Raw genomic sequence first — 20,526 nt, 5'->3', positions numbered from 1 at the left:
TTGCACATTTATACACTGATCAGTAGGCAATTTGGGTTTAAGTGCCTTGCACTAGGACACATGGCAGGAGGAAGCTGGAATTGAACCTACAACCTTCTGATTGCAAGACGACTACTCTACCCACACAGCCACAGTCGCCCCAATAAGGTGGTTTTTCAGTCATATCAAAATTAGTTTATTTTACCAAAAACTATCGTGTCACATGAGTCACATGATCAGCAGCCGGATGTTGCCACTGACACAAACCACGAAGAAGAAGACGACAGGAAGTAGTTAGATAATGATTACATGGCATGTTTTTAATGACTTATCACATGAACAAACTTAATCAAGTGTGATTTTAATTTTGTTCTTTTATTTAAAGGAAACCCCACAATTTTGTTTTTTGGACATTATTGGGATAATGACAAAGTTTTGAACACATTTGTAATGGAAACACAGCCAGAGTGAAAGCCTGACAGAAAATAACAGAAAATCCAGGTTTTAGTCCATATTGAGTCTTTTTATGGATATAAATTTAAACTTTTGATTTAAATGTTTTCAAACATGTTCTTACTTTTTTTGTCTCTTGCTCATGTTTCTTCTTCAGGGATTTTGAAGTTCTACTTTAGATTTGGCTATGATCCACCAGCAGGAGTGTGTATGAAATTATTCTATGAAACAAAAGCACACATTTCTTTTTCTGGAGGATATCGACGAAACAGAGAACTTTGCACTTCCAACAAGAAGCAAAATGACTTTTGATCAGTCTTTGTTCAGTCTCCATGGTAACACTCTGACATATACCACTGCATCAGGATATTTCCCAGTAGACTTTCATCTTTGACATCTGGACAGAAGGAAGTAAGCTGCAGCTGGATTTAGAGATGTTGCAATGGAGACAAAAAACAAAAGCGTACTTATGTCTTATAGTGGTGGGAAATTTGGCTCTCTTCAGAGTCAGTGATTTTGGTACAGCTTCCCAAAAACCAGCCAGCTCTTTTGGCTCCCAAACAGCTCTTCATTTTTTACCATCTGTAGCCTCATATTTTAGTTTAATTTGGCAAACATGAGCAACAAACTACATTAATGACCTTCTGTTGCTGTATCAACCTTCCAGACCTCTCAGGTCTTCTGGTTCTGGTTCTGCTCTGCATCCACAGAACCAGAACCAAACGAGGAGAAGCAGCATTCACCTTCTATGCACCGCAAATTTGGAAACAAACTTCCAGAAAACTGAAAAACAGTGGAAACACTGAGTTCTCTAACAGCTGATCAGATCTGCCTTTGATTCATAATAACTGGGAGATTGGAAAAATATTTGATGTGTATTGATGATTTTAATGGTTTGACAAAATACAGTATCTGTTGCTGGTTTCACAGTTAGTGACTGTATGATGTGTTCATGATGTAAAGCATTCTGAACTGCCTTGTTGCTGAAGTGTGCTATAGAAATAAACTTGATTGATTGACTAAAAAATTATGTCAATCAACTATGCTACAGTTTTGAGCTGGTTGGGTCAAAACAAGAGGAGCATATGAAGAGTATGCTCCTCTTGACCCGGTTGACTGTCAGTTTGATGGTGGTGGGGGTGTGCTGGGTAGCCGTGTAGGAGGCAGCTATTTTTTTTTTCCTTTATCTCTTTGAAGATTTTAAACAGCTGTTGTCGATGCTGATCACTGTTGGCAGGAAGTCTGTTTTAGATCAGATCTGAAGCCTCTGACTTAACATACTGTTGTTGTATAACACTTTTATGAAGAGGATGCTCAGAATCTTCTGTAATGTTCGTTATTTTCTGAAGAATATTTTCTAGAATCTACTCTTTGCGCTTTTATTTCCACAACATGTTCCAAGCTCAGCAGCAGGACCATTGAGTCAAACAGGGTTTGCATCTAATAACGGTGAAGTAAAGTTACTCTCAAAGTGTTCTAGAATGTCTTCATTTATTCTCAGAACAAGGACAGGCCTCTCAGCAGGTAAACAGGATCAAAGTTGCCACCAACTATCTGCGGGACACAAGACGTTCCCGGCCCAGGGGACAAATCCACTCTGAGAAACGCCGGACCAGGACGAGGTGAAGGACTTGGTGTCGTTCCCATTATGTGTTCTCTACAGTTGAGTTCACATGGTGGATGTAATCACTGCTGAAAGGCAGGAAAGTCACATTATCTGTAATCCCCACGCACAGCAGAAATCTGTCTGCACATTGTCATTTCCTGTCACATCGTCTATCAGGCCTTTTGAAAGCTGAATGAAAGCTTCACTCTAACATTGTAGCTGTGCTGTCAGAGTGAGCTTAGCTGGAGAACTTCTCCACTCTGGATGATGTTTGGACAAAAAGAAAAGTGAAAACCATGATAACACTTTGTTTGACGGGGTGATCATAAGACTGACGTAACGCCTATCATGAACATGAAGGAGTCTTTATGAATGTCTATGACTGACGTCATGAAGTGTCATTCGGTAAACAATGACACTTTTAATGCAAAGTTGCATTAAAAGGCCATTAAAAGTGTCAACATTCATTTTTTTTGTAAATAATGACACTTTAATGCAAAGTTGTCTCTTTTAATGGCCTTTCATGGCAACTTTTAGAGCAACTTTGCATTAAAAGTGTCATTACTGCACACCACGTCAAATAAAGTGTTACCAAAAAGACTTCTGTAATCATTCAGATCATTTCTGAACATGGTTCACTGCTGCTAAGCTAATGGTGCAGCGTTTTATCTGCTTCTTTTGATAAAGATTTGACTCTTGCTGTAACTTTGCCCACAGACATGCTGGATGCTGCATTATTGACCTGCATAAAGTCAATTGACCAGTCATCAGAAACATGCTCATTAACTGTTGGTCGACTGACTAATAATCAGATCACTTGTTTTACTCAACTTAGCTTGTTAGCTTTTGGACTAGTCTGTACTAAAATGTTTGGTGTTGCGTTGCTTGAAATATTTTCAAAACTGTTCCAACTTTTTTCCATATGGTCAGCTCAGTCCATAGATGTCATAGACCAATTTTGGTGTCGATCCAGCTCATAATGTAGGAGAAGTAATCCGAAAAAAATCTAGTGAAGTGGAAATGTGGGTGGCCTGTGTCACATGGCCCAGAGTTATGCAAGAATTAAGGTGGTTTTCGAGGATGGAAGTTATGGTTTGAGTGTTATTAGCCAAAACATATTTTCATTGCTTTATCTCACCATAACTTTTGCTGAATCTGATTTTTTTTTTCTGAATTGATAAGAATTTTCTACCAGACTGCAGTATCTGAATTTTTCCAGCATCTTCTGGACATTTTACCGGAGAATAATAATAATAACAAATTGTGAAAAATGTGCAGAACTACAATAGGTCTCCAAGCTCCGCTGGGAGCAGAACAGCCACGACTTAATTCTGTGAGTTTGGAAACCTAAATATGCTGTCGCCTCTGCCTGTTTCAACAGTTTGATTTTTTTAAAGCAAAAATGAACTTTTGCCACCGATGAAAACAAACCGAGCATGATTTGATATATCGCTTTTCATTACAACTGAATAGAAAGCTGGTCATTTGAAAGATTTGCAAAAGAAAAGGTACACACACCCATACACACGCGCGCACACACACACACACACACACACACAGAGGTTCCTATTAGTCATTCCAGTATCAAGTAACATGCAACCACATCCTCATGTGATTATTTGAGGTGTTGGACAAAGTTAAACACCATAACAAACATTCACTTTGACTCTTTCACCCTCACATGACCTTCAGGTCGGCACAGAGAGGTTTTGCCAGTTTGGCCCTTAAATTTTGATTGCACAGTCAGAAACAAGAACACCGCTGGCCTGTCAGACGCTGCTGAAGTTGTTTTGGACAGAACAGGCGCTCATTGCGCCTTTTTGATGATCACCAGTGTGAACTGGTGAGCTTCAGCAGCACTTCAGGGAGCTGGACAGACTCAGTAAACATGTAAACATAAAGGTCTATACAAAGGTTGTCAGAACTTCTACTGACTGAACTGGGCCCTTTAGACCTCCCATAAGACATCGCTCCAGATATTCTCTACCTTTGAACTTCATGAATGCTTGATATAATCACCTTCGGACGGGGTGGAAGAAAAGCGCCGCACAATGCATTCAAGTTGAAATGTCAAATTTGATTGTGCTTAATGCATGATGCATGAGGCCAAGGGTAGAGCACAAGGACGGCGCTGAGCGAAACGGTGCTGACTCACTCCAGTGATTGACAGAGGGACTAAGATGAACCCTTCAATGAAAAATGCCTATAACCTTAACATAATGCATAAATGCATGATGAAGCATGAAGGATGACTTTCCCTCCGTGAGTCCAGTCAGCTGGATCGACTGTAGCTGGTTCAGACTTTGCACTCATTTGTGGCATGAAAGGTTTAATCATTGTACATTTATTAAACTTGTCCAGATATTACTGTAATTATATTCATGTGTAAAGTTCTAATCTGCGGATTATCAGTTTTATTGCTGAATAAATTTTGTTTTTCAGCTGGAGTCTTTGATCAGAGTACCTGAAAAACTTTTTTAAAGAGCTTTTCCAAAGTCCCACTGAGGATTTGTTTTTACGCTTTAATGGAGAAACATTGTTGTGACAATGTACTGAAGGTGGAGTGTCAGAAAGAGCTTCTTAAAGAGACAGAGGCCAAATTTCAAATTGCAAAGTCAAATGTCTCTTAAGTCATGTCTGATATATACAGCATTTTATGACAATTGAAGGGCCCATGGTTACTTGACTGTGCTGTAAAATGGCTACATCTGCCTGAAAAACACATAACATTGCCACTTTAATGTTGTTTTAAATAGTCTTGGGTCTAGAGAAAAGTGTCGCTGGATTTTTTTTTTGAGGAAAGAATTCCCGATTTCTTTGCATTTGCATCTTTCAAAGTGAGTCTCTGAAACATTTGATTGATGACGATAAATAATATCACATAAATAATATCATATGTGGCTTGTAAAATTGTGATTTTTCTAAATAATCAAATAATTATTTAAAACAGCATTTAGTATTTATGCAGGTTATCCCGGTCTCTGATTAAAATTTCCTTAATGATCTGAAAGGTTGGTGGAACTGTATACTCCACCAACGCTGTTTTCGTTAATTCTCCAAGTACAACAGGCAGTTAAAATACCAAAGCACCAAGAGCATGACATTTATAAATCACTACAGCATGTTTAATGTGTTTGAAAGGAAACAATAAAAGCCTAGCTCTTCTTCAGCAAACCTGAGGAGAAGAAATCTCCTTCAAATCAAACCTTTCTACAGGATAAAACAATCTCCAAATATGGGCAAAGACAGAGAAGCGATAAGCCTTAAAGGAAAAACAGATCTGAGACAGACACATTCACCTCATATGGACTCCTAATTAGGAAATTAAAGATGCTTCTGCAGATGAGCATCTGAGTAAAATGTGTTTTCTTGGATGAATATATTTAATCAGCTTCACTGCTGCTGGTTTCAGTTTCTGCTTGATACGTAGCTTAGCCTGAAGCACCAATGCTCTTCATTTATTACTGCTCAGACTTCTGATGCGTGTTATTTGTACAGTTCTTCTGAGGACAAGTTAAACTTGGACTTGTAACGCTGCCTGATAAATTATAATGATGGACTGAAGAACATTTATTTATAGCCACATGCTTCACCACAGAGTCCAGACAACCAGAGTACCTGTGAGCAGGTACTCTGAGCTTCAGGATGATTTGTTGGCTGTAGTAACTCTGTGTGGATGAGGAACTTTGAAAAGTGTCTGACATGGATCATGGTGTATTTTTATCTGCTCTGACAGACTTTTCACCGGAGAAACACAGCAGGAATGTTCCTGCTGCTGAGGCTTCAGTCGTACGGTTGATGCCTGTTAATCAGGATGCAAAGACTGACTGACTGAGTGGCTTCGATGAGCTGAAAGCCACATGACCATCCCAGTTTCAGTGGGAGTTTGGTAAAAAGGGCCAGAATTATGCATTTTCCAGGCACAGTATGTCTGGAAAGTTACTTGATAGTTGATAGTTACTTGATTATAGCACAATAATCAAGTAACCTTAGTTGTTTAAAAATTCTATATATATCAAGTATAACTTAAAATAAATGTTACTTTGTAATTTAACCTCTTGAAATTGGGCCTCTGTCTCTTTAAGAAGCTCCTGCTCTTTCTTACACTACTCCTTCAGGAAGTCATCACAACATGGCTCCTCTGTTAACCCTTTAACGATGTTTTCAGCAGTGCAGCTCCTTTAATGAGTTCAGCAGATGTTCAGTTCCACCAGGTGTTTGCTAATGCTGCTGGCTAGTCTGAAGGAGCTGAGTGGGTGAGTCGGGGGGGCTGCCCTGGAAGCTGCAGCTCTGAGGAGCTTCACCCTTGAAGGCGGGGCTAGGTCCATCCAGGCTTTTTGCATAGGTGAATGGTAGCCATGGAGATTAAAGGATTTCTCAAACATGCATGAAAGAATCAAAGCAATACTCCATGTATGTTTTTAATGAAGGAATAACATTATAACATGATGTAAACTTAAAAAAAAAAATGTTTTTACATCATACCGGCTCTTTAAATCACAGAATAATCCAACAGGTAGAAAAAGGTCTTCAGGTTAATGGAAGTATTCTCGCTGATAATAATCTGCTCATGAGCCTTTGAGATGACCTCTACTTGTAAGAGCGTTGTCAGTTATTTTCTAAGAATATCAAAGCTTTCTCCCTCGGTGTCCATTCTCCAACTTAAGCCGCGGGACAAACAATAATCCATTAAACGCAGCTGGGAAGGCTATCTTCTGCACAAGATGCATGAATCAGCTAGCTAAGAATAGCCAAAGCGACGTGTATTATTTATGAGAACGTGTTCCAAATCTCTGCTAAACCTGCACTTGGAAAAAAAAAAAGAAAAACGCAGGATCAGGGAAGGATGTGGGTGTGGAGCTAACAGGGATACAAATGTTGGCTCAGGCAGACGCCGTTACTGTCCTAATGGGGAGGAATACCAGAGACAAGTTTAACATTTACACGCAGTAAACAGTGGAAGAGCTTCAGAGGAAAAAAGAAAACATTAGATAGAGGTTGTAGCGGTGTTTAACAGGGATATGACCCAAAATGAATCTTATCTCAACACAAACACTGATTTGTCTTTCTCAGCATCCTGAAAACACACCAACAGTGAACTAAATCAGAAAAACATGCACTGTTTCAAAATGACAAGCCAAAATACATTTATTTATGTGTTTCATTAGAGATACTAACCAACTGTCTGTATTCATTCCATAACAACCTGCATAACAAATCAATGCTTGGTAATGTGGTGATCATGATGAAAAAGCAATATGGCATTGAATAAGCTGATGTTTTATTGTGTATTTTCGCAAATAAATAGCAACTTTTCTCTTTATGTGAATGAGGGGCAGATATTATAATATTATATTTATTTTTGCTTCTTTCTATTCATGATTTCTTTTAGTTGTTACATGAACTATTCATATTTATTACTGAGTGAATGGAATGAAAACATTTCTCTACAGGATTTCAGGTGTGTGGCGCTGGTGTTCCAAAAACGAGTAAAAAAACAAAAAAGTTCTGCCTGCTCTCTTGGATTGGGTTATGCTCATACGCAGCTTAGGTCGAGGTTATCAGCTTTGATGGGAAATCATTGTTGTAGTGAAGCAACTTTTAACAGGTTCCTGTGTAAATTAGGAATCATTATCGTGTTATTTGTTCTAACATCCAAAGGCCTGTTCTCAGCGGGACCAGAGCAATTTGTTCTTTTTAAATGTAGAGGGGAAAAAAAGACCTAAGTAGTGTCTAGTTGTTTCTAGCTACAGGCCTCTTGTTGAACATCAAATACAGCACAGGAAGTTAGAGAAATGGTTGCTGTATAGAGTTTGGCTAAATGAGGCCTGTTGGGTTTTATTGTCAGGAACTTCTTCAGCATCTCTTCAATGGAACAAGACTTTGAGACATTGGCACCAAACCGTCTGGTATACGATCCCTCAGTCTGCAGAGTATAACCCATCTGAGGATTCATAGAGAACCTGTTTAGCTAGTTTATCTCCTGGATGTCTAACCGCCTACATCCGGATGTCTCTTCCTTCTATGGCTTAACCAGATTGAGTAGCTAGCAGTCAGTCAGGATCCACAGATCACACTGGATCTGATCCAGGTTATGATTTAGTGACTCGTATGGAGTCCCAAAGATATTGTTTTAATAATGCTAATGCAAACGACTGATACCTTTCATAGTGTCAGTGTCAAAGATGCATCAAAGTGCTTTATAGAAAGTATAGAAGAAGCAATTATAAAATGAGTAAAAACAAAAACGAAGAGGGGGCAGCTGCTGCATGTGCAAGATCACCTCTGCTTTTTCATTTTATTCTGAAAACGACAAAGAGCATCAGGTAGATTGGAATAAGTGTCTCAATGAGGAGTGGATATGTAAAGAGTCAGGAGATAAAGATCACAAAAAGTCATAAAACACAAATAAGAAGACCTTGAAATCAATTGTGTATCGGACGAGGATCCAGTGAAGCGACGCCAGCACTGGTGTTACATGCTGACGGTTTCTGGTGCCTGTCAGAAGACGATCAGCAACAGAACCTGGAAGCAATGAAGAGAAAACTGATCCAAATCTTTATATAATCAATTACAAAGTCCAAACGCATCAGCATAACGACCCAATCCTAACCCGATGGCATCTGTGTGGTCGCAGTTAAAGAATGGGATTGGTTGTGTTCAGGTGAACATCTCCAGCTCTACGCTTCATGTCTCTACCGCAGACAGAGCGTCTGTTTGGATGTGACAGAGAAGAACAGAAAAAAGCCCCAATGTGAGTCTCACTGCGGCAAAGTCATTAAAGCGTCATTTTTTTTTTCTATCTCTCTGATGGGCTTCACACACCGTGATTCATAAGCCTCTGGTTTGTTCTGGGCTTTTGTTTCCTCATGCGCCAGTCTGTTTATCATATGACAAACTGAGGAATTAACAGCCAAAAAACAACAACCAGCGGGCTGTGAACAAAACGCAATGCAAAGAATCAACCAGAAAAAGGACAGAAAATAGATCTGGCTGCTGGATGCAAACACACAGAGGGAAGCAACACTATATTCACCTTTTTGTTTTCTTTATTGTTCCACATGTAACTGGCTAAAGAGTCAAAAATGCCTGTTTATGGTCACTGACTGCCTCCACTAGGGAATTTACTAGAAAATGCCAATTCAAAGAGTCTAGGAGCAGAAAATTGTACTATCACATTTTGTCCACTAGGTGGAGCCCTGATTCACAAGAACTACTCACATCTCCCGTAAACAAAGGCAACAAAAAGGACAATTTGCTCTTATACATTATGGAAACCGGTGAAACAGAACAGCAGACTTGTGCCTACGGATACATTCATTTGCTTGAACAGTCAGAGAGCTTTTCAGAATATGAATACAGCAACAATGTACTGTGTACTGTGTGAACACAACACAGAATGTTGTGGTCCAAAACACATTTCCCCACTGAAAGAATCTGCAAAGTAAAAATGTACTGTTTTCAGTGTTGATCATGGGAGGCTTCATCTTTTAATATCAAATTATATTTACTAGTTTTGAACGAGTTCATTTTGATCATGACCAAAGGAGTCTATCTAGCAACTTCTAATGAATAAATATCATTATTCATTAGCACTGGCTTATCAAAAGGAGTTTTATTTTTCATCTCTCATATAGAATCTGAAACTGTATTCAAAATCATATCATCTTGGGTAAATTTCTGCCACCAGATGGCACTCTCTGCATTTCATTTATATCCTCCTGACTACCAGGAAAAAAAAATATTGTCCAATCACCATTTTTTTTTAAATTCCACAGTCTTTGTAAGGTAATTAGAATACTTAAAGAGATAGAGACCCACATTTTTATGAATTAGGTAAATGTACGTACAAAAGTCCCACTCCTTCACATGTGGTATCATTGAAAAGCCCTAAATGTCCTTTCTAGATAACAAAAGGTATCTAGAGAGCAGAATGCAGGGGGTGGGAGATATTCAAGTTTAGAAATGTCCTCTACAGAGGACAAAAATGAACTACTAGTAGTCAGGAGAATATTGGCGTTTAGCTTTTTCTTCCCCTGTACTGATTAGTCCCAGCAGGTAAAACTATCCCCAAGCACCTGATGCTTGTCATCTACCACGTCACTATGAGGTCAATTAGACCCAAGAAAAAACAAAAACATAACAACAACGAAAAAAAAAATCACCTGACATTCCCAGTGTGTTTCCCACTCCTCATTACAGCAAATGCAGATGAGCAACATGGACCATATGAATGAAATTTGTTTTAATGTACTGGGGAAATCTGAACCTTCCTCAAAAGCTCAAATTTACAGCAGTAAAATTTGAAGGAGTAAAAAGGGGTTTAAATAAAATTGTCGTGTTGACTTGTTGCACTGTGTTCACAACATGTTTTTCTTTCTTCAAATCATTAAAGGGGCAGCCTTATGATCAAGGCATAGTACAATTTATAACACAATCAAGTAACTATGTTCCTTTCAGTTGTTATAAAAAAAAAGCTACAAAAGTCAAATATGACTCAAAAGAAGTCTGAGGTCCAATTTAACACCTTGAAATTGGGCCTCTATCTCTTTAAGAAGCTCCTCTTCTTTCCAACATTCGCCTTCAGAAAGTCGTCACAACAATATTCCTCCATCAAGAGCTTAGCAACATTTTTACCAGCATTTCAGAGAAAAGTAGCTCAGCTGTTGTCCAGTTCCACCAGGTGTTTGCTAATTGCCGCTGGCTAGTCTGAAGGAGCTGAATGGAGAAGTCGTAGTGGAGGGCCGCTCTGTGAGGCGGACGCTTGGCTTGGGGACTGCAGCTCTGAGGAGGAGCTTCGTGGAAAGGGCAGCGCTTGATTACACCACAGTTTTTTACTGAATGGTTGCCGTGGGAGATTAAAAGATTTCTCAAACATCAAGGCAACACTTCAGGTATGTTTTTCATGAAGGAATAAAATTATGTCATAATATAAAGCTCAAAAAAGCCAATTTTACCCTACCCTATATTAAACTACCCTTTAATATAGTGAAAATACAACAAAATCTTCCACTTTTGGTTAAACTAGCATCACCAAAAGTGATGCTGCTAGCACTTTTCATTCAAAAATCTCCTTGTGGCTACTTTAGAATAATTTAGCATAATGCATCCATTGTGTTTGTTTTTATAACCATTGAGTTATATGAACTTTTACATGTTGTTGAATCCATGTTCAGACCTGAGTAAATGCTCGACAAGTAAACAACCTGCTGCAGCTGTAAAGCTTGGTAAACTGATTCTTAGAGTTATTTAGATTTATCTAAGTTAGGATTAATATTGTGGTGTGCTAAACCCTTTTAAAAGTGGTTAAAAGGGTTTAACTCTTTTGAAAAGAGTTTTTTTGTTGATGGATGACAACAAAACTGCTGTCGTCATCCTGGGGGGGGGCTTCTAAAGAGTGACAGGTGTAGGTCAAACAGAGGTCACGTGGGAGGCTTTTTGGCTGCATACTCAACAACAACAACATCAGCGATTAAGATGTGCAGATCAGCGTCCGTCTGCATGTGCTGAGAGAAGGCTGCTCAGAAACCGGTCTCAAACCTGTTCAGATTAACCCTACAGGTCACCTCAACACAGGCTGGGAGAGAGTCAGAGAGAGAGAGAGAGAGCCGCTGCTTTATCCAGGCAGCCTGGCACCTACAGTAAAGCCTATTAGCAGATCAGCTGTCAACTCACCGGCAGAGACGCACAACGAGACATGCAGAACGTCAGCAAGCTCTGACTGGGTTCTGATTTCTGTTAAAGATCTGTTAATACTCCCTAACCCGACCCCGAGGGGAGAAAAGGAAAACGATGAATTCAAAGGCAACGAGCTAAGAATGAGAGAAACAAAAGAGAAAGACTTGAGATTTTAAAGTTTAAAACCGATATTTGTAATCCGACTTATGGATCTTAAAATTGTACCGATGCCAGGAGAAGTTGGAAACACTAAACATTGTTTCTGCCCAGCAGCTATGACTCATTTATTGACTGGATTTATGACTAAGCAGTCACAGTGAAAAGAAACAATAAATCTCGCCATGTATTTTTGGTCTAGTTTCTAGTGCTGTGAGAGAGTATTTTCAGTCAATAATTCCTTAATATTGATGAAAAAATGTTTGTTGCATTGGTACAATATTTCACTTATAACTTGAGAACAGTGTCTTATTATAAGTGAAATAATTTTCCAGTAGAACTGGGTTTTAAAATAAGCTCCTATATCTTGCTGAAAAGTTGCTTCTGAAATAGTTTTGACTTATTTCAAGTGTACCAAGACATTTTCATGATGAGCCATTTGGCTCAGACACAGAGCAAAAGTAACCAGTGGATTTTCACTTGAGCCATCTGCTGTAACTTCTTGTGTCCACATACATACACAGACTGAGATTTTTTATTTTATTTGATAGTTTTAGAGATTTTAGGGAAATTTACGCTAATATGAATAAGTATGCTTTTTAACATTTTTAATAATAAACCAAAAAATTTCTATACATACTGAGTTACTTGTTAAATTGAGGCACTTTAGGACCTCCATGCTTACTTTTATGAGCTTTAGTGTTTTGGCCGTACAATTATACAGGTTTAATGAGGCCTGCTGATTCACAGAGCGCTCTGACGCTCTGCAGCGTTAACCGAGGCATGACCCAAGGAGGGAGAGAGTGAGCCTCTCATCTGTCCAGTGCCGGACAGATGGGAGATGACTGGTGCAGGCAGTTCAGCTCCTTCGTATTAACTGAGGCCTTTTCACTACCACAAAGGGATGAGCGCTGAGGTCAGATGGATGGGATTACTGCCAGTATTCACGTGAATCTGCAGAAACTGGCTCAGACTTGATTTTGCTGCTCCTTTTGTCCCAAGTTGCTGGGATCAACCTCCTTGTGATGTTTGCTCTGCGCGTAAATGATCCGTGCTCGGACGGCCCGGTCGGAGCCCAGATGACGTCCAGCGGGCTAATGACCTGCTGTGCTTCTCAGCTGCTTCGTCTCCTTCGTTCTATTGGAGGGAGGTGAGAGAGTGGACACTGGTGCAGCAGCAGCAGCATTCACCCCCTCATCCAAACAGCTTCAATAAACCAGCATGCAGAACGTGAAAGCAATGACCAAGCTGAGCTTCCTGGACTCCCACATCTTGGGTCAGTGGAGGACTGTCACATAAACCTCACCCCACAGTCTGTATTCTCAGATGACAGTAAAACTGCTGAGTTTGCAAACATATAAACAGATATCATCGTTGATCTTTTTGTCATGGTGATGCAATCCTGGAAGTTTCCTCTGACAGTAATTACCACCTCAAGGCGTCACTAACACGACTACAGACTCGTTGTCTTGTTGACAGCTAAACAGACTGAACTCTACATGACACACCACAGCATAAAACGTGGTGTGAAAATCTTGAAATGATTTCCGTCATTCCTTGTTTGTTTGCAAAGATTTTTTTTTCTTGTTAAATGTGCAATTTCAGCAGAGAGAGGGCTTTTGCTCAGATGTCTCCCACAATCAGACATTGATAGTTTTAATGAGTGTCACAGAGTTTAACACAAAAGAGCTGTAACCCCAGAGAGAGCCGTTGCATGTGTGTGTGTGTAAAGTTCTCCAACAAAGGTCTACCATGGAAGTCGTATATTAGATGTAATTTTAAGATAACATTGAGGTGGTAGGTGATGCACAGTGTTTAACCTGTGAACAAAGGGCATTGTTTCTGTCTGTAATTAACTCACTTCAGCAGCTGCTCAACACAATATGTTCCAATAGAGACCACAGACGTAAAACACCCACCAGGGTCGGAGCGTGACAGAGGCGGACAGACTGCGTATCCGCTCTGTTCGGAGCGCAACGCTTGACGTTTGCAGTGCTCAGATACAGATCAGCTACAGAGCAATTCAGCCTTATCTGTTTCCCTTTGGCTTTATCAAGATCCTGTCTGAGCTGTCGGCTGCCAGGCCAGTTTACTCTTTGGAAATCGGGGTATTGTTGGGCGCAACCCACGGTAACTGTGAATCTGAACAATTGTCAGGGAGGAGTTCCCAGCAAAGAAAAGGACGCACGATAATTCACACAATTTCTTGGAAAATGCTCTGACTCTCTTTAGATCCATTCCGTTTAAGTTTGTCTTCTGCTTTCTTTTGGGAATTGAATTTTCCTGCATGATAATAAAAACAGCTGCGGCAGAAGATCAAGGATTCCTCCAAGCCAACAGCTTAAGTTTTCATCAATCTGTAAAGAGCTAACTTCTATAAATGTTGCAAACATCACAAAATAAAAGACACAAGAGGAAGTCTCAACAGCATGATGCTGCCACCACCATGTTTTACAGTGGGATAATGATGGTGGTTTTACTCTAACTCCAGTTTTTACTTCTAGCCAGAACATTCAGTTTGGTCTCATCGGCTCAGAGCTCCTTCTTCAACATGATTAGTGGAAAACATAATTTATTCACTAAATTCATTAATTTAGTGAATAAATTAATGAATTGAGATGAATCTGCAGAGACCCGCACTACTCTGCAAACCTTTATTCTGCCTCTGTGGTTTTGAGGATTTGGTCCGTTTGGCTGAGTTTTTTAGCATTTTTTGTCTAACTTTTCTTCACTGTTCAATAATTATTAAATTTGCGTAGCATGAAGCTAATACCTTCTGATTTTAGGGTCTTTTTTTCAGCAGGGCTGCTGGACGGTTCCTTTGGTCTTTTTCTTGACAGAAACCTTTTTTGTTTTCGCTCGCTAAGCTAGCACCTTGATAAATGTGGAAATATAAAAAAATGAGCATCAAAAATAACATTTCAAATACATTTCAACTTATATTTTATAACTATGATTGAAAATGTCAGACATATGAAAATTAAAAATATATGATTTAAAAATATATTAGATTACAGTTTTCCATTGTTATTTTTTTTTCTTTTCTTCCCTACAACTCTCTGAAGTCCCTCTAGCGCACCCCAGTGGCCCCCACCTTGTAAAACACTGCTCTAACAAATCTCCAAGGCCTTCACAGGCACACCACACTTGTTAGATTGAGTTTTTGTCTGTTGCTTTTTATAAAAAAAAATGTTGAAAATTATGGATCCTCTTGCTTCAATGTTGCAACTTTGCACGGCTTTGTGTTGCTCTACCTCAGAAAATCCTATCTTGTTCTTCTTCGTCACTCCTCCCAACAAAAAAAGAAAAAAACATTGAAGTATGAGGTTGCATTGGAAAATGTTCCAGATGTATCAATAACTTTGCAAGGCACCATGCCACGCTGCAGAACATAATGTGCTTCAGTACACAGCCCCGGCTGGCTGTTTGGACTGGATCGTGTGCCGTGTTCCCCCGCAGGCCGCCATGTTGTTCAGTTCACTGTGTGGTGTTAGATAACGGTAGAAGACACCTTGTGACCTTTGATTATGTTTCAAACTCTCTCTGGTCCAATCACTAAGGCATGAAACCGATGAGAGGAGACTGTATTGATCCTGATAATTATTTGTTTTGCACACTTTAAAAAAAAATGACGTGATGCGTCCGCGTTGCGTCCTCTTGTCTTCTACTGTTTTCATGAGTTCATGTTTGCTTCAGCTGTATTTTTAATTCATTTAGGAGATGAGCCTTTCACAACTCTAAAGCAATAGATACAGAATTTATTAAGTAAAACCAAAAAAAAATATTAGGACAAAATAAAAAAAAAATAAAAAAATAAAAAATGAATGTGATAAAATCTACTGATGGGGTTTTGGCTGTAATGATGTGATTTGTAGTTAAACTGTGGTTTAAATCTGAAGTCTACTCAGTTTTCTGCTGTGCAGCCAGCATGCAGGCGATGCACTCAATGCCCTTCTGCATGTTATCTGTCTGCCACATTGACCAGGCACTTCAATCTGCATTCTGCTGCTATGGCTAACCCACGCTATCTCGTTAACACTCCCAGGACTTTCACACGGCTGACATCATCGGCTCATTGGATTTCACTTGGGGAGATGACATGAGCAACGTTGCCACTTCATTAGATCACAGTGCAGATGTGTTGTACATCCTGTGAACAGCTGCCAGCATTGCCTGTGGTCGGCGTTCACTACATTTCCTCCAGTTTGTGCTGGTCCTTATGAATTCTATAGTGATTCCTCTGTAGCTAACCTAAAGACACAGTGCAGACAAAAGTTTTTTTTTTCCTTCTGACTTTTCTTCTTTTGTCACACAAACCTTGACAAATAAAAAAAAGTGGATGATTGTAACAATGAGTTATTGTTAGATTTATATTTAACGATGATTTCATAAAGACATCACCATTAAAACACATCATCTAGGTTTGCAATTTGGTTTATTTTGGTTGTTTTGAATGCAGGAGTTCTGCTTGTGTGTGGCTTCTTCAACAGGGTTCATTTTATCATTTTCTGTTTAAAAAAGTGAAATTATTTAGATTTTTGGTTTAATCAAATGATTGTTTAAACTTTATTTAAAATAAAAACATATAAATGAAGTAAAATATGATGGTTTAGGCAATGTTAACACGAGACAACTGCCTGGAAAATGCCAGTATCCACGCATTTTGATTGGGAAAAAGTTCCAGGTTTAGACGGCACCACCAAGACACCTTGAGTCAGCTGTAGTTGTCATGCCAGGCCACGAGGTGGCTCTGTGATTTTAGAACGCCTTCAAACGCGCATGCGCTTTTGACCCTTCACTCCCACCTCGCAGTGAGTCACCGGAGTAAGCAGGATAAGGAGAATATTTTTTTCAGAATTCGGATGTTTTCTATGTTAAATTTTGAACTATGAAATTTCTATGAAATGTTGAAATTTTGAGTTATTTGTTAAATAAAAATATCTCCTGCTTGTCTTGATTTGTAAATGCATTGTCGCTGCTAATTTTATGTAAATATTATTGTCTTCCTTATCATTTTGCAGTTGTGTAATGGTTTCTCCTAAGTTTGTTCTGCCCTTATTTAAGCAGCATTGTTGGTGTGGTGTGTGTGTGTGGGGGGGGGGGCGTTATTCTATTCTGTTGAGTTAAAATTATAAAAGCTTAAACTAATTTTACTCTGAGTTTATTTTTCAACCATTTGGACCCCTCCATCACAGTTAAACAATCTAACAAAACTAATGTCAAAGCACTAACACGGACTGTCAAATGCATAGAAGATTTAACATATAAATAGGAGCTGGGGGACGCCATTGTTTCTGGAGCTGCACTTCCTCTTTCTGCTGGCCCCAGATCAGCTGCACCTGCAGGGCAAGAGACATAAGAGGGTGGAGGTGTTGGAGAACAGACACAGGGGTTGGCAGGCCGGACAGGACAAAAGGGAGTGGGGAGGAGAACAATGGTAAGGCCCACTGGTGGAACTGGAGAGAGACAGAAAGTCTGCTGGGCCGCCGGCCACCCAGCCCTATAAGGAGCCTCCAGCACCACACAGGAAGGGGCTTTCTCCAGAACTGCCTAAAACAGACACACGCACACACTCTGATACCTACACAGAATAGAGTTACACACTGACACAGGCAAACAATAGAGACTCCCATCCCAACTAAAGCCCTGGACTTGACTCTGGTGTAACTCCAGGGAATCATCTCACACAATCTCAGAGAACACATTGTCTTGTTGCGTGAACAGCTCCAGAGGCAGAGATTAAAAAAAGTTCCCATTCTTTTGGGGAGAACTCGGCTCTCTTTGCTTACACAGCATCAGTTCTTCAAGACCTGCAAATTAAAAAAAAACAAAAAAAAAAAACAGCAATGGTAGTTTCTGTCATGTCGTTTAAGCTGAAGTGAAATGTGCAAGAAGCTGCATGTTGCACATGTGGTGATAACAGTGATCCTTGATTTGCATAGTTAATGTCGGAAAAAANTTTTTTTTGAGGAAAGAATTCCCGATTTCTTTGCGTTTGCATCTTTCAAAGTGAGTCTCTGAAACATTTGATTGATGACGATAAATAATATCACATAAATAATATCATATGTGGCTTGTAAAATTGTGATTTTTCTAAATAATCAAATAATTATTTAAAACAGCATTTAGTATTTATGCAGGTTATCCCGGTCTCTGATTAAAATTTCCTTAATGATCTGAAAGGTTGGTGGAACTGTATACTCCACCAACGCTGTTTTCGTTAATTCTCCAAGTACAACAGGCAGTTAAAATACCAAAGCACCAAGAGCATGACATTTATAAATCACTACAGCATGTTTAATGTGTTTGAAAGGAAACAATAAAAGCCTAGCTCTTCTTCAGCAAACCTGAGGAGAAGAAATCTCCTTCAAATCAAACCTTTCTACAGGATAAAACAATCTCCAAATATGGGCAAAGACAGAGAAGCGATAAGCCTTAAAGGAAAAACAGATCTGAGACAGACACATTCACCTCATATGGACTCCTAATTAGGAAATTAAAGATGCTTCTGCAGATGAGCATCTGAGTAAAATGTGTTTTCTTGGATGAATATATTTAATCAGCTTCACTGCTGCTGGTTTCAGTTTCTGCTTGATACGTAGCTTAGCCTGAAGCACCAATGCTCTTCATTTATTACTGCTCAGACTTCTGATGCGTGTTATTTGTACAGTTCTTCTGAGGACAAGTTAAACTTGGACTTGTAACGCTGCCTGATAAATTATAATGATGGACTGAAGAACATTTATTTATAGCCACATGCTTCACCACAGAGTCCAGACAACCAGAGTACCTGTGAGCAGGTACTCTGAGCTTCAGGATGATTTGTTGGCTGTAGTAACTCTGTGTGGATGAGGAACTTTGAAAAGTGTCTGACATGGATCATGGTGTATTTTTATCTGCTCTGACAGACTTTTCACCGGAGAAACACAGCAGGAATGTTCCTGCTGCTGAGGCTTCAGTCGTACGGTTGATGCCTGTTAATCAGGATGCAAAGACTGACTGACTGAGTGGCTTCGATGAGCTGAAAGCCACATGACCATCCCAGTTTCAGTGGGAGTTTGGTAAAAAGGGCCAGAATTATGCATTTTCCAGGCACAGTATGTCTGGAAAGTTACTTGATAGTTGATAGTTACTTGATTATAGCACAATAATCAAGTAACCTTAGTTGTTTAAAAATTCTATATATATCAAGTATAACTTAAAATAAATGTTACTTTGTAATTTAACCTCTTGAAATTGGGCCTCTGTCTCTTTAAGAAGCTCCTGCTCTTTCTTACACTACTCCTTCAGGAAGTCATCACAACATGGCTCCTCTGTTAACCCTTTAACGATGTTTTCAGCAGTGCAGCTCCTTTAATGAGTTCAGCAGATGTTCAGTTCCACCAGGTGTTTGCTAATGCTGCTGGCTAGTCTGAAGGAGCTGAGTGGGTGAGTCGGGGGGGCTGCCCTGGAAGCTGCAGCTCTGAGGAGCTTCACCCTTGAAGGCGGGGCTAGGTCCATCCAGGCTTTTTGCATAGGTGAATGGTAGCCATGGAGATTAAAGGATTTCTCAAACATGCATGAAAGAATCAAAGCAATACTCCATGTATGTTTTTAATGAAGGAATAACATTATAACATGATGTAAACTTAAAAAAAAAAATGTTTTTACATCATACCGGCTCTTTAAATCACAGAATAATCCAACAGGTAGAAAAAGGTCTTCAGGTTAATGGAAGTATTCTCGCTGATAATAATCTGCTCATGAGCCTTTGAGATGACCTCTACTTGTAAGAGCGTTGTCAGTTATTTTCTAAGAATATCAAAGCTTTCTCCCTCGGTGTCCATTCTCCAACTTAAGCCGCGGGACAAACAATAATCCATTAAACGCAGCTGGGAAGGCTATCTTCTGCACAAGATGCATGAATCAGCTAGCTAAGAATAGCCAAAGCGACGTGTATTATTTATGAGAACGTGTTCCAAATCTCTGCTAAACCTGCACTTGGAAAAAAAAAAAGAAAAACGCAGGATCAGGGAAGGATGTGGGTGTGGAGCTAACAGGGATACAAATGTTGGCTCAGGCAGACGCCGTTACTGTCCTAATGGGGAGGAATACCAGAGACAAGTTTAACATTTACACGCAGTAAACAGTGGAAGAGCTTCAGAGGAAAAAAGAAAACATTAGATAGAGGTTGTAGCGGTGTTTAACAGGGATATGACCCAAAATGAATCTTATCTCAACACAAACACTGATTTGTCTTTCTCAGCATCCTGAAAACACACCAACAGTGAACTAAATCAGAAAAACATGCACTGTTTCAAAATGACAAGCCAAAATACATTTATTTATGTGTTTCATTAGAGATACTAACCAACTGTCTGTATTCATTCCATAACAACCTGCATAACAAATCAATGCTTGGTAATGTGGTGATCATGATGAAAAAGCAATATGGCATTGAATAAGCTGATGTTTTATTGTGTATTTTCGCAAATAAATAGCAACTTTTCTCTTTATGTGAATGAGGGGCAGATATTATAATATTATATTTATTTTTGCTTCTTTCTATTCATGATTTCTTTTAGTTGTTACATGAACTATTCATATTTATTACTGAGTGAATGGAATGAAAACATTTCTCTACAGGATTTCAGGTGTGTGGCGCTGGTGTTCCA

The sequence above is a fragment of the Poecilia formosa genome, unplaced genomic scaffold, assembly GCF_000485575.1.
Source record: "Poecilia formosa unplaced genomic scaffold, Poecilia_formosa-5.1.2 Scaffold329, whole genome shotgun sequence".
Classification (NCBI taxonomy): domain Eukaryota; kingdom Metazoa; phylum Chordata; class Actinopteri; order Cyprinodontiformes; family Poeciliidae; genus Poecilia; species Poecilia formosa.
Note: the sequence above shows the minus strand (reverse complement) of the source record.